This window comes from Leopardus geoffroyi, chromosome D4 (assembly GCF_018350155.1).
Source record: "Leopardus geoffroyi isolate Oge1 chromosome D4, O.geoffroyi_Oge1_pat1.0, whole genome shotgun sequence".
Lineage (NCBI taxonomy): Eukaryota > Metazoa > Chordata > Mammalia > Carnivora > Felidae > Leopardus > Leopardus geoffroyi.
The window spans coordinates 54743889-54760236 of NC_059342.1; positions in this window are offsets into that span (position 1 = coordinate 54743889).

Consider the following 16348-nt stretch of genomic DNA (forward strand, 5'->3'; position numbering starts at 1 on the left):
ACCAGGTTAAATCCTGGGTTCTTTCCTGTAATTCCTTCACACTCTCCTTTTCAGATTCCTCATTTCTCCACCCGTATTCAAAACAATGAGCTTCTTTAAAAAAATATATTATTAGGACCTCACGGATTTCAACATATTTGATGGTGTTTCAACCCATCACAGTTATTATCCACATGTTTTTAGCCATCTACTTTTTAAATAAATAGAAGCATATTGAACATATTTTTCAAAAAAATGAAAAAAGAAAAAGCTAGCAAAAGATTCATGTGAAAAGAACCAATGCAAATTGGTCGGTAAGAGGGATCTTGTAAATCTTCAGTGTGCTTGTGGAAACTATAGTTCTATGGAGAAATGGATAGCATGGAGAACATAATAAACAGAGGTAATATTATGAGGAGGAAAATCAGAAAAATCTCAGGTCCCTCAAATTTCACAGTAAAATTAAATGCAACCAAAGTGTTGTCCTAGAAAATTGCATCCTTAACACTTGAAATTAACAACCAAACCTTCATATGTGACTGTGAATACCAATTTTTTGATTAGTCACTTTGGCACTTGTGTGCAGATTATTAAAATTAGTATCATACAGTAAATATGAATTTCCTTTTATACACTGCATGATCCCTGTTAGCTTTCTAACTCAAGTTCCTTAGGAAGAAACTTCACTAATCTAGCATTGAATTGGGTTTTGAAGCCAATCTTTTACACAGCAATAGCTCCTTTTGCAAAATAATTTAATTACAGAAATGTGACACACATGAGCATGTTTGTAATGATTAATGAATCACTTCATAAAAAGTGAATTTCCAATGAGCTGAAAAATTTATGTATCAATTAAAACTCAAGAAAATAAGTGTATTAAATATTTTTACTGAGCTAAATTAATCACTAGTAATTTTAAATAAATATTTTTAATGACATGGATAGTTAAGAATTTTAAAGCCATGAACAATGGTCTACGGTTGCTATCCTTACCTGAAATACTTCTCTAAATTAATTGCAATCACTGTAAATATGTTTCCCAAACTCATGCAGGGCTCCAAGTTGCCTTTCCTGTTCCTTACTTTTTAATTGTTTGGGATGGGCTGAGAGGCAGCACTCTGTCCCCCTTAAACCATTAAATTCATAGTTTTTCCTGTTGGAGTCACAGAGTTGAGTTCCTTCAGCTGTTTCCCCACCCTCCACCCCCAGCTGCTGCAGAAACTTCTACTTCTTTGGGGTAAATAAGTTCTAAAATTTTTTCCTGACACTTGAATTCTTCTGGGGAAATACTGTAGATAACACTGTGTAGGATGTTAAGCTGTGAAACGCTAATGTGTCTAAATATAAGCTGCCTTGTGAGAGTGTCACAGTGAGTCTCAGATGACCGAGGATGACTGAAATGTGTGTCATTGAAATGCCATTATTACTTGTGGGACATAGTTTTAATATGCCTCTTTAATTTGCGTATCAAAATCTTACATGTATATATACATATGTATCTATTTAAAGTGCTCTAACTTACACTGAAAGCCAGCATTAGTTTATTAGAACCTTACAGAACAGTCTGTCCATTTTTACTGCAGAGATTCTTCACCTGGATTCAGGAATATCACAATCCTTTGGAATGCTTTTTACCTCTTGCATAATTCCTTCTCACTCTCCTTATCAGATTCCTCATTTATTGAATCTCTAAATACCAAGTTGCTCCAGGACTCACCTTTTGGATCTGCTCTCTTTTCTGTCTAGACTCAATCCCTTAGTGATCTCATCCTACATCAGGGTTCAAAAGCCATCTCTACACAGATAACTTTCAATTTTAGATCTGCAGCTCAGCTCTCTCCCCTGAACTTCAAGAGAATATATTCAAAGGCCACTCCATTACTGAAGTTTCTCAGGCCACAAATGTAGGCACCCCCTACATGTCTTCACACCCTCACCCCACATTGTGTTCAGTAGTAAACTGAGTAGGCTCTCATTTGAAAATGTCCATAATTCAAACACTTCTCACCACCTCCACTGCCATCAGCCTGGACCAAGTCATCATCATATCTCCCTGGAATATGGCATGGCCTTGTATCTGATACATCAGGCAATCCTAGGCAGAAAACAGATGACAAATATGAATAATTAAGAAGGATTTAGTAAAGGAACTATTTACAAAGGCCAAGGAGCTGTTACAGGAAATGAGAGAAGCAGCTACATGGAGAGAGGCACCAGAAGGAACTGTGGCCCTGGTGGATGGACAGGAACAACCAATGGGGACCTGAGCCAGCAAGAGAAGAGCATAAGAAAGAGATAAATCTTACTCTCCTCCCAGTCCCTGCACTCCCCCCCGCCCCACCACCATGAGTGTCTCTCATTAGTTGAGCCCCATGCAAGCCAGACTCAAAGAAGCCAATCAGTGGTTAATATATACCATCGAGGTTACCCCTGCAGGGCACAGGGCAGAAAAAGAAGGCTGGAGAGTGATGTCCACTGCTATTCTCCCTTGCTTCTGCCCTCGCTCCTTTTTTTTTTTTTTTTTTTTAAGCACACAGCCAGAGTGGTTTTGTGAAAACATAAGACAGACCTTGTCAGATGCCTGCCTCAAGTTCCCAGTGATTGTCTACAATTTTCTATAGCACCTTAAAAGTCTACAAGGTCTGGAGCACCTGGGAGGCTCAGTTGGTTAAGCTCCGACTTTGGCTCAAGTCATGATCTCACTATTTGTGGGTTCGAGCCCCACATCTGTGCCGACAGCAGAGAGCCCACTTCAGATTCTCTATTCCCTCCCTCTCTCTGCCTCTCCCTTGCTCACATTCCATCTTTCAAAAATAAATAAACATTTAAACAAAAAATTAAAAAAGAAAAGTCTACAAGATCTATGTGGCCCCACATCCAAAGCTCTTATACTTTTGATGGCCTCATCTCTTATTATGCTTTTGTCTTATGCAATTTTCTTGAGCAACCCTACTCTCCTTAAACAGTCCAGCCACATTCCTGCTTCAGGGCTATTACAGTTTACTTCCTGCGGCTTGGGCTCCCTTCCTTCAGTATTCCGTGCGATTCACTTCAGGATTTACTCAGACGGTACCCTCTCTGCAAGGTCGCTCCTGGCCATCTGTCTAATATTTCAACAGCCTTCACATCAAATCCTGACTTGGCTTCTCTCCATAGAAAAATTCTATTTTCTATCCTGTTTCTACCTTCTATTATATTTTACGTTATCTGTAACTTAAAAATCTAATTTATTTAGTTCAATGTGAACTCCATGAGGATAGGAATTGTTTTTCTCTTTGCTTCCCTGATGTTTTCCCAGTGTCTAGATCAGGGGTGACACATGTCGATGCTTAATAAATACTGGTTTATCAAATGAATAAAACCAAAAGGGGATATACCCTTCTTTTCCTAAGTATTTTCCTCTAATGAAAGATTTGAAATCCTGTGAGTGCTGCAGGGTGTTCCATCTTTAATCGGTTTTATACCTGCACTTAAACAGCCCAGGCATCCTTCCCTCCACCTTGCATCTGTGATGACTAGGAAGGCAGCACCTGTAACACCACGGCCTATTTATTGATAATAGTCAGGTATTTAAACACACAGCAGAAGGAAAGAGCGCCCTCACCATACAATTTCAATTAGTAGTGGTGAGATTTATAATATTCTTGGGAAGGAAAACAGGCCCTTAGCAATTTAAATTCTGAATGCACAGCCAACAGTACACTGCTGGAAAGCATATCTGATGTGGGTGGCGATATAAAGGAGAATTAATGGGAAAAAAAATGTATTCTAACACTTCAAACATTATCATATGCTGTGGGGACTCACACTCTATCAGCAGCAAAGTCAAAAACAAGTTACAGTGACTGGCATGTTAGTCTGTCTCTATTTAGCAAACTGATTAGCTTCCCCTCTGGAAGATGATCATGGCATTTGTTTATCTTCAAAATGCTATATTATAAACACCACTTAAATAAATTAAAGTTACTTCAATTTACAAACATAAGTAAGAGTGATGATGACCTAAACATGGTATTTGAACTAAAGTAAAATCCCTTCTGCTTTGCTTTCCCCATCTGCACGATATTAAAAAGCATATAGAGATTAGATGTCCTCAAATAGTATGAGGATAGAAGAGTAAAATATTTCAGCATATAATATCTCATGTTGTAAATGTACCTAAGTTTGCAAATATATTTGCCTTTAAAAATAAAATGTGTTTAAATTAGATGCTGAGAGGAAATCCATGTTTTAAATATATTCACTAATCAATACAACAAAACTATAAAGGAGACTTCTGACTACAGAAAAAGGTACATGATTTAGTGTTCCTTTATCAAGTAATGAAACAGGTTCCCAAAAGTAACGGGGTTTGTATTTATTCGTATTTCCAATAAATCTATATTAATTATTGATTTCATAACTTCTAATCAGTGTAATCCACCTTTTTGATTAAATAGAGCTCCTTCAGCCCCAAAAGTAGAGAAACAGAACACCCTGTACATTTCTGAATTAATTGCCAAAGGGAAATACAAAACCCTACATGGAGCTGCCATGTGAAATAAAGAAAATATCCAGACACTGGTCTACAGCAGGCTACCAATTTGAATATATACACTAATTGAGAAATGTTGAAACTAAAAAACGTGTCAGTCATTTCAAGGTCACTCACACACACGCACAAGAGTATATTAGAGGACATGAAACTTAAGATCCTCTTGACAACCAAATCACAATCTTATGATGAAATGCATGCATGAAAATGTTTAGGTGATCAAAGCATCAAAGTTTTCTTAACAAGAATACATTCGAGATGCATTAACTTGAATCTGATAAGAAACAACTGAATAAAGAAAATCTATTTAGAGTCCAAATGTTCATGGGCACTCAACCCAGCTTAACCCCACACTGTCCCCCTCACTCTCTGGAGTAGCTGTTCAGTAGTTAGAACTGCCTAGGTCCTCTCCCACCTCACCTCACTACCTCCCAGCACAGAAAAAATCAGTATCATCTCAAAAAACTTCCCAACTTTGTTCCTTTTTTGCTACTACTTACTGTTCACCTTGCCCCTCTTGTAAGTGCTAAAATGCACCTTAAATTGCTAAAGTGCAATTTGGGGTTAAGAATGCCTGTTTTGTGCCCCAATTCTACTGTTTATTAGCTGCATGCCCCTGCTTCCTCATGTGGCAGATGAGAGCTGTTGTCCTGTTTCAATGAGAGGACACGTGTACTGAGTCGGACACACAGTTGGTGCTCAAGCTTTTCAAAGATTTGAATTGTGAAAGAGGAATCCCATGAATCTTAGGTCTTACCCAGCAACAAGCTTCCCTGAGTATTCGCGAATTAAATATGAAAAACAGCATTCATTCATCTGCGGAGGACCTCAAGTGATCAGTTGCAACTTCCCAGAAGTTCCTTTTTCAACACTGGGACATAGTTTGGTTTCAGAGTAAGAGCCCAGCACTACATACGGAAGTAGTCAAGTCAGCTCAGAGAAAGCCATTTCGTCTTGGAGTTTCTCAGGTTTTATACTTGGCTCATGACTCAGGTGAATTGCATTCTCCAGTCAGCTCAGTCCCGTAATCATGTGCTACTGGCCAGTGTGTGCCACTACCTGGCCTCATGTCATGGGCATTCCCAGTTCTTCCTGGTGACACCAGTCACTTGAGACTCTGTGATTCTTGTCCTATCTAAGTCCCCACATTCAATACCCATGCCTAAAAGCAGATATCCCCGCTTATTGCCCCTTGACCCAAAGAAAAGAGGACTGGAGGAAATATGATCCACCTGGATGTTCCTACAGCAGCCAATTACCCTGTCAGTTGCCCAAAGGCACCTGTGACAGATCTCTGTCATTTCCATATTTGGAGTACATAGGAATTTGCTCCCACATTCTGAACCAGCCTTCCTCCTGCCATATCTCAACACCTGTTTCCCTCTTCAAATGACTTCACATGTGTTTCATGTTCCAAAAATTCCTCACAGCTTTATAACAACCAAAGGCAATCTTATTTTTTCAGTTTGGTAATTGATTCATGGATACAGATACACATATAGATATAGGTGGGAAAGGGGAACATACTATGTATCTATATACATCTACATATACATTTATCTATATCTATATAATTGCATTTTCTAAGGATTTTGGTAGCTGCCAGGGAAATGATCCCACAAAAATATTTGAATCTGAGCTTAACGAGATGCCACATCTAGAGAAAGATCTCCTAGATATCTATAGAAATGAAAAATCATAAATTGAATAAAGCAATCTTAAATGTAACCTAATTAACAAAAGATTTTCAAAGGTGGTTCAAAACATGGATTTTAGGGGCATCTGGGTGGCTCAGTCGGTTAAATGTCTGACTTCAGCTCAGGTCATGACTTCATGGCTCCTGAGTTTGAGCCCCGCAGCGGTCTCTGTGCTGACAGGTCAGAGCCTGGAGCCTGCTTCGGATTCTGTGTCTCCCTCTCTCTCTCTCTGTCCCTCCCCAGCTTGCACTCTCTCTCTCAAAAACAAATAAAAAATTTTTTAAAAACATGGATTTCATTTCAATTTCTGAAGAATGCTAAACATAATCAAAGCTCCTGTATCTCTCTTTCTCCAAGGAGAATAGACTCTAAAGTGCCATGATAATGCAAATATTTTTTTAAAATGTACTGTGATACAGAAAGAATTTCAGAGAAAACAAAACTATCATTGGAAGTACTCTGACAGAGACAGACATTTCCAGGCATTATTAATCCATTCTTTACTTTCAATCATAAACTTGGGCTACGTACTAATATTGGCAGCAGAGTTCAGGACAAATATTCTGTCCAAGATGTCTGATCATATTACTGCAGGTTTTCTAGATGGACAACTGATCAACATAAATCTGAAAGTATTCCTTGTTCTAAGAAGACTATCCTAAAACAAAATAAAAAAAACAAAGACTCTACTGGTTCACCTGAAAGTTGCAATGAAAATGTTTCAAAGAAGTCATACAACTTCATAGCAAAAAACAAATATCCTTATTTAAAAATGGACAAAGGAGGGGTGCCTGGGTGGCTCAGTCAGTTGGGCAGCCAACTTCAGCTCAGGTCATGATCTCCTGGTCCACGAGTTTGAGCCCCGTGTTGGGCTCTGTGTTTCAGATTCTGTGTCTCCCTCTACCTCTCTGCCCCTCCCCCACTCTGTCTCTTTCTGTCTCAAAAATAAATAAATATTTTTTTTAATTTTTTTAATAAAAGAATAAAAATCGACAAAGGACTTCTTTTCCAAAGATATAAAAATGGCCAACAAGTACATGAAAAGGTGCTCAACATCACTGATCATTAGGGAAATGTGAATCAAAACCAAAATGAGATATAACCTCATACCTGTTAGGATGGCTCTCATCAACAAAGACACGTAATAATAAATGCTGACAAGGATGTAGAGAAAAAGGAACACTGGTGCACCACTGATGGGATTGTAAACTGACACACTTTATGGAAAACATTATGGAGGTTCCTCATAAATTAAAAATAAAATAAAAATATGATCCAATAATTCCATTTTGGGGCATATATCCAAAGGAAATGAAACCATCGTCTCAAAAAGATACCTGTACTTCCATGCTCACAGCAGTACTGTTTACAACAGCCAAGGGATGGAAACAACCCAAGTGTCCACTGAAGATGAATGGATCGGGGGAAATATATATATATATATTTTTTCTATCTAGCCTATATATATATATATTTCAACCTTTAAAGAGGAGGAAATCTATCATTTGCAATAACATGGACGAACCTGGGGAGCATTATGCTAAGTAAAATAAGCCAGATAGAGAAAGATAGATACAGCATGGTATCACTTGTATGTAGAATCTTAAAAAAAAAAAAAAAAGTTGAACTCATGGAAACAGAGAAAAGAAAAATGATTGCCAGAGGATGGGACTTGGAGGAGGTGAGAACAGAAAGAGAGACAGATTGGTAAAAGGGTTCAAACTTTTAGTTATAAGATGAACAAGATACGAAGATCTAAAATACAGTTTTATATAGTTTAATTACCACTAATTTTTAATATAAATAATTATCTATAAGTTAACGAAGCAGAGGTTTCTAATTTCTGTCCCTCTCTAAAACAAAACACAATATTTAGCAAACTTTATTGAGCCATCTCATTATAATATAATTTACTCTCGTCTGGATTTTTATTTCTACCATTTTTAGGCTCCCAAGGTTATTGTAATTAACAGCTACTATAATTAACTGACATTTTTTAAGTTAATTTTTGAGTTCACACTTTTCCTGTGTCCAGGATTTCTGCTGGTGAAAAATCTTTGAGTTATAAACTCTCAATCTTCAGATTGTTAGAAATGTCTCTATTTTAATTCTTTAGTTCAAGTTTATTTAAGTATAAAATGAGAGATTAGGGGCACCTGGGTGGCTCAGGTGGTTAGGTGTCCAACTTCAGCTCAGGTCATGATCTCACCATTTGTGAATTCAAGCATCACATGGAGCTCTCACCATTGGGCTATCAGCTCAGAACCTGGGCCTGCTTCAGATTCTGTGTCTCCCCTTCTCTCAGCCCCTCCCCTGTTCATGCTCTGTCTCTCTCTGTCTCTCAATAATAAATAAACATTAAAAAAATTTAAATGAGAGATTAACAATCTTTAGACATTTTTATTATGGCTCTCCATTTTCTTTTGGTGTTTATTTTACTAAGAAGTCTGTTCTAATTGTCATTTCTTTGTAGATAATTTGTCTTTTCTGTGTGATAACTTTAAAGTTTTATTTTTCTTCATTATTGGTATTATGAAATGTCTATTTTTATGTTCCAAGCATTTTTCATATTTTTTATCTTAATCCATATAAGCAACCTTTGTATTTTTAGAGATATTCTACAACTCCATTAAAATCGTCATGTTGAACATTTATATTTATTTATTCTACCTGTAGCTTAAAATGTGCTTTTTTTTCCCATAAAAACTTGGGTCCTTCTTGACTTCTTGAAAAGTCTCTTACTCTCTTCCCTTAATGATTTTATTTTTATCAAATTTATGCAGTCACTTAATTTAAGAGTCATATGATTATACAAAGTTTCCTGTGAAAAGTAATAGTTGCTATCACTGCTAATACCCTTCTTCTCAAAGAAAGCAACCTTCCCCTCTTTTAGTAGATTATTTTAGGATTTACTTCTACACCTCTTAATATTGCTAATAGATTTCTCCGTTTTTGTAAGTAGGCTCCACACTTAAGTGGGGCTTGAACTCACGACCCTGATATCAAGAGTTACAAGATCTACTGATTGAGCCAGCCAGAAGCCCCATGAGTTCTCCAGTTTTAAGCATTATCGATACTGACTTGTCACTATGCAGGGTGAGAATGTAGCCTCTGTTCCTCCCTTTGCCTTCATCACACACATACACAGACCCTTTTGTGCTGACCTCCTATGAGTCTTAATTTTATATAATCCCTATCACAAGTGCAGGCAGAACTTGTGACTTGCTTCTAACCTATAGAAAATGCAAATGTGGAGCATTTTTACTGTTGTAATTAAGGCCCCAAATCAGTTGAATTTGAGGTTATCAAAAGGAAGAATATCCTGGGTAGGCTTGTCTTGATTGAGTAAAATCCTTTAAAAGAGGGACCCAGGCAATTCCGCTAGTCAGAGATGCTCTCTTACTGACTTTGAAGAAGGAAGCCACCATGAGTTCTACAGGCATGAGGAAAATGAGCTCTTCTAACTACCTGAGGTTGCTTGGAAACGGGTCTTTCCTCAGATGACAATGCAGGCTGGCCAGCACCTTGAATAAGCCTGGTGAGACGCCAACCAAAGGATCCAGCTAGCCTCTGCTAGTACTCCTGACCTACAGAAAATGCAAGGTAAGAAATGGGTATTGTTTGAAGCCACTAAATTTGTGTTCCTTAATCACAGCAACAGAGAATTGGTACTCCTTCCCTTCTCAACCTCTCAAGCAGAGTTTCAGTCTCATCAATTTTGAATGTTTATGTGATTATGACATGCAAGTCCTCATTAAAACTAAGTAAACTATGGTGACTTTTCCTTCCTGCAGAAGTACTGATCATTGCTCCCCCCCACCCACCCACCTTTTCTTTGTCATGGTATTTTTCAGTTGTTTAATTTTCCTTTCAAGAGATTGAAATACATTAAGTACTATATCAGTTTCATTGTCCTGGGTTTATTTCAGAAGTTTTTTTTTTTTTTTTTTTACTTGATTTAATTACAGTTAGGTTCTCACTAATCCAAAAACATAGCTATCATGCTGTTCCCTCCCTTTCTGATCATCTTGGGGAGTCCTTGGCTTCTTTCCTGTGTGGCAGATGTTGTTTCCTAAACCATATGTATTCCTCTTTCTCTTGTTTGGTGAATCATGTCTTCTAGAGGCTTCATGTCTTCATTCCACCTATTGATTTTATTGACATTTTGGCTGAGAAATTTCTCAGTGAGAAATTTCTTCAGAATTTTGAAACCTACATTACCTAGATACCTTCTTGTCTATGGCCATACCACGTTGAACACACCTGATCTTGTCTAAATATGTTCTAGTGTCACTGTTGGGAAGTACAAAGCTTTTCTGATTCATATTTTCTTTCCTCCTCAGAAGTTAAGAAATTTCTCTTAAGTGCTTAAGTCAAAAGTGCTTGCAATTTCAAATTGATTCTCCTGGGGTAATTTACAAGATGATATGTGTTTGCAAATTAGTCCATTTATAGTTGCTTCTCTTTTATTTTATCTATCATTGTTACATATTTATAGCAAAGAAAGATGCATCAAAGCATGAACTCACAGCACCATGTTGACTGAAATAAACCACTTTAGAACATCAAAAACATAAGTCAGGGGTGCCTGGGTGGCTCAGTCTGTTACACTTCCTACTTCAGCTCAGGTCATGATCTCATGGCTCATGAGTTTGAACCCCACATCAGACTCTGTCCTGACAGCTCAGAGCCTCGAGCCTGCTTCAGATTCTGTGTCTCCCTTTCTTTCTGTCCTCCCCCACTCATGATCTGTCTCTCTCTCTCAAAAATAAATAAACATTAAAAAAAAAAAACAGCATGGTAGCAGCAGAGGAAAAAAACATAAGTAAAACAATAAAGTTAACATTTTACGTTTAAGGTGTTGAAATATATTCTTACTAAGAAAATTAGGGGCACCTTGGGTGGTTCAGTCAGTTAAGTGTCTGACTCTTGATTTCAGTGCAGGTTGCTTCTGGCTTACACTGGGCATGGGGCCTGCTTAAGACAGTCTGTCTCTGGGAGAAAGAAAAAGGAAAAGAAAGAAAAGAAAAGAAAAGAAAAGAAAAGAAAAGAAAAGAAAAGAAAAGAAAAGAAAAGAAAAGAAAAGAAAAGAAAAGAGAAGAAAAGAGAAGAGAAGAGAAAAGAAAAGAAAAGAAAAGAAAAGAAAAGAAAAGAAAAGAAAAGAAGGAAGGAAACAAAGAAAAGAAAAGAAAAGAAAAGAAAAGAAAGGAAAGGAAAGGAAAAAAGAAAGAAAAAGAAAGAAAAAGGAAAAGAAAATTATACTTGAACAAATGGGATACAGAAGCACTAAACACTAATAATCTCAATTTACACAAAGTATTTTCTTACTACAAAAAAAAAAAACCCATTCTATTTATGTCCTATTGAAATTCATCCTTATTCAGATTTTTAATTTTTGAAAGTCTGAGTGAAGAAATTAAACTATATATTTGTTAAACTTATCACCAGATGAGTTTAAAACAATGTAATGGAATTTTGAGCTTAAAGACTTTCAATTAAAATTAAAATGACTCGGGTTCAGGGATAGACAAAGAAAATCTTAATCTTTATGAAAGTGCAGAGAATACAACAATTTAGAAAAAGCACAAAAAGTTACATCATGGTCTATATTTGTCAAAGAGAACAACCACACAATTTTGCTAAGGGGAATTTCTGAAAATACTCAGAATATCATTGTCTATTCTTTCATTTTGCTTCTGGGATCCTAGATACATGCTAATAAGAGGGTAAATTCCTATTTAGTTAACATCTTACAAACTTCTAAAATGATAAAATAGGTTAAATTTGAATGTTTTCATCCTCCCTCCAAAACAAAGAACTGAATATAACAAAATGGAAAATTAAATATTTTTTTCTACCTTTTCCTCCCTGGAAGTTGAGAAACTTCTCTTTGTCTAAAGTATTTGAAAATTCAGATTGATGTGCCAAGATGATTTGCTTTTGCAAATTAGTCCATGCATGGCTGTTATCTCTTTTTCATATTTTATCTATCATTGTTACATATTTGTAGTAAAGAGGGATGCATCAAAGCATGAACTCACTACACCATCTTGACTGAAATAAACTTCAGCTTTACTCCTAATAAAGAACAAAAGTATATATCCATTTACACTTAGATTAAGAACATTGCCAAAATGATGTGTCAAAGTATTATTGGTTTTTTCTGTTATTAATTTACACTTAAATATATAATATTTGATATGTACTAATATAATGATATATAACTTTATAGATTATGTGTATAATATATAAAATATATTTTTATATTAATATACATATATATATTAAAATAGTAATATATGTGTGTATATATAATTTTATTTATTGTAATGTTGTCTTTAAGCTAAATGTGCCTGAAATCTTCTTTTCTAGGACCAAGAACAGAATTCAGTAGTTTTGAATGTATAAAGCTTCCTTTTTTTTTTATATGAAATTTATTGTCAAATTGGTTTCCATACAACACCCAGTGTTCATCCCAACAGGTGCCCTCCTCAATACCCATCACCCACTTTCCCCTCCCTCCCACCCCCCATCAACCCTCAGTTTATTCTGTTTTTAAGAGTCTCTTATGGTTTGCCTCCCTCCCTCTCTATTTTTTTTCCCCTTACCCTCCCCCATGGTCTTCTGTTAAGTTTCTCAGGATCCACATAACAGTGAAAACATATGGTATCTGTCTTTCTCTGTATGACTTATTTCACTTAGCATAACACTCTCCAGTTCCATCCACGTTGCTACGAAAGGCCATTATTTCATTCTTTCTCATTGCCAAGTAGTATTCCATTGCATATATAAACCACAATTTCTTTATACATTCATCAGTTTTCCAAACCATAAAGGTATTTTAAAGACCCCCAACAATATCCCCCATCCCACATCCTGTTCTATATACCTTTGCCACTCCTCCCATTGAAAGTGCTGTCCCTGTCTCCCTCCACTTGAATCTAGGAAGGCTTGTGACCGCTTTGATCAATGGAGCAAAGAGGAAGCGACTGTGTGATATCCAATGATGTTTCAAAACATGTCATGGGGTTTTTGTTTTGTTCCCTGGAATACTCATACTTGACACTCTGAGTCATCATGTAAAAAGTATGAGTACCTAAAGCCGCCAAATAAATAAATAAACATTTAAAAAAAATAATCATGAAAAAGACATTTTTTAATGATAATGAGAAAAATAAAGACAAATACTTCAGAAAAAATCTATAAAAGAAGGGAACGGTTCAAATATAAAACAAACCAAATTAAACTATAAGACTATAGGTGACACTAATTCAAGATTCCTCTTTGAGCTGAACAGGTTTTGTGGCTCATAATTATACTTTTTGTCACTGAGTCCAATCATAATATGAAGTTCTAATTGTGACTGATATTTACATAATTATATTGCTGTTCATTATTTATCAAATTTTAGATTAACTCTGAAGGAAAATCCTAGGAGAATTAATTATCATAATAGAATAGCATGTAAAAGTTATAAACTCTGATAGCAAAATAATGATATAGCTGAAAGAAACTGGCAAAGGAGAATGTAGGGGACTGATATATGAAGGCTTTCCCCTCATTTTGCATAATGGGGAGTAAAGAGTTATGGCTCAAAGTTGTATCTATCAGTTAGTAATGTGTTCAATGTTAAGTTACAAGAAAACAAAGATTAAGAGTAATGAGAATATGGGGCACCAGGCTGACTCAGTCAGAAGAACATGTGACTCGATTTGGGGTTGCAAGTTCGAGCTCCATGTTGGGTGTAGGGATTACTTAAATAAAAAAATAAAAAGCTTAAAAAAAAAACTTAATTTAAAAAAAGAAAAGTAACAGGAATACATGCGAGTGCATCTGCCTCTGTCTGGGCTGGTACACCTTTTCAACAATTTCACAAAGAGCTGGAATCTTCCTTTCTTCCTTCCTTTCTTTCTTTCTTGTATTCCAGGGCCACAGAAAGGCTGCTGTGCCTCCCCACTTTATGTTCACATTCCAGACCAGATGAAGAGGACACAGTCAGAGCTAATGGGAAAGTGGGTGCTGAGCGACTCAATAACATCCACTACAATGCGGAAAACAATTTTAGTACATAATTTGAAGGATTCAAGGTAATATTAGTGACAACGTTCAGGAGGTGAAAGCACAGCTGATCTGAGCTAAAATACGTCATTATTTAGAGCAGAGAGTCAAAACAAATTCCTCAACTGATATATCAGGAAATACAAATAATATCCAGAAAAATTAAAAACAGAATTAAAGACAGTTTGCCTGAGGAATAGAGATGAGATACTGGTGAATGGGAGGGTCTTCCAGGAGAGTTTTGCTTTTTTTCCATTCACATATTCCATAAGAATGATTGGTTGACTGTTATGTACAAAGAATTTTTCTCATCACTAGGGATGGCCCGAAGATAAGACAACAGTGTTCTTCCCTTCATTGATATTCTAGTAGCAAGGAAAACAAAAAGACAAACATAGAATCTCAGACAGTGGTATGTGCTAAAAACATAGAAAGAGATGTGTGGGGGCACCTGGGTGGCTCAGTTGGTTAAGCGTCCAAATTCAGCTCAGGTCATGATCTCACAGTTTGTGAGTTTGAGCCCCGCGTCAGGCTCTGTGCTGACAGCTCAGAGCCTGGAGCCTGCTTCGGATTCCATGTCTCCTTCTCTCTCTGCCCCTCCCCAACTTGTGCTCTGTCTCTCTATGTCTCTCAAAAAATAAATAAATGTAAAAAAAGAAAAGAAAAGAAAAGAAAAGAAAAGAAAAGAAAAAGAGATGTGTAATTAGGGTAATTTGGGATGGGATCAGGAAATCTCTCTCTGAAGAGGTGGCTTCTGAGCAAAAACTGGAATAAGGTACTGTGGTCAGTCTTGTGAAAAGATTCAACTACAGAGAAGAGTCTGTTGTATCTTAGAGCATGGCATAATATATTCACTGCTTTGCAAACCCAGACAGCTGATTCCCAACTGCTCTCCCAGGCACTAATGAGGCTCTAGTTTTACCCGTTATTGATCAAACCTGTCAGAACAGCACTAATCAACTTCCTCCAAAGCCATGAAACAATCAGTAATAGTGCTAACCTCAAATCCACTGGGTTAATACCACTTCTGAGGCCCTAAAACCATGTCCACTCCAATAAGATATATTTCAGGCTGTAGCTGCTAGCAGAACTCAGCATTTACCCAGGCATCAAGAACCTCTAGGGAAGAATGAGCAGAATAACAGACTGGAGACAGTAACTTTGGATTTTAATCCAATCTAAGAATGTTGGACTTTGGACTTTAACTCATGAGGGCAAGACAATTTTATTTCAGATTTGGTATCTTCAGAATTATAATGTTCAACCTGAATTGATAAAGGAGTTCTATTTGTGCACTTCAATTTCTCCTAGGGAATTTAATAAATGCAGAGGACAAATTTGGGGTGACTCTATTACTGGCATTTTGTTGTTGGAAAGTATTTAGGTGTTTCATTATAGCACTCATATTCAAGGCAGAACTTCTTACATGATACATTAGATAATGTGGCTGCATATACTTTGGATGAGATATAGAATAGGGTATAAAATTTCAGTCTCTAAATCATGATGATTTGATTACATACTCTTGTGGACCACTGCAGACAGTGTATAATGCCCACAGTGGTCCCAGGAGAAATGACCCAAGGGAGCAGAGGTTGGCATTCTGGAAGTGAACTCATAAAATTGAGAGGAGGGCTGTCCTGGGCCTGAGGACTGCCCACCTCTGAGCTGGAGACAGAACTGTGGTGACAATCCTGGTCTCTCCTGTCCCTTTACTCTCACTAACATAATTGGTAAGTAAAGAAAGAAGAAACTAGGTATATAGTACTTGCCTCAGTGTTTCTCTTTTCTTTCCTAAGACTTTCCTGCCCATAGAGAGGATTTCTGTTCTACAGTGCTACCTATGATTGTGCCTAATTCTGTGGGGATGAAGAGTAAAAATTGGCGGTCCAATACAATCTAAATCTACCAAACAACTTCTTTTTATTTTTTTTAAATGTTTATGTAGGTTGAGAGAGCAAAAGAGAGTGTACGTGAGAAAGAGAGCTGGGGATGGGCAGCGAGAGAGTGGGTGAAAGAGAACCCCAAGCAGGCTCTGTGCTGTCAGCGCAGAGCCCAACGCAGGGCTCAATCCCAT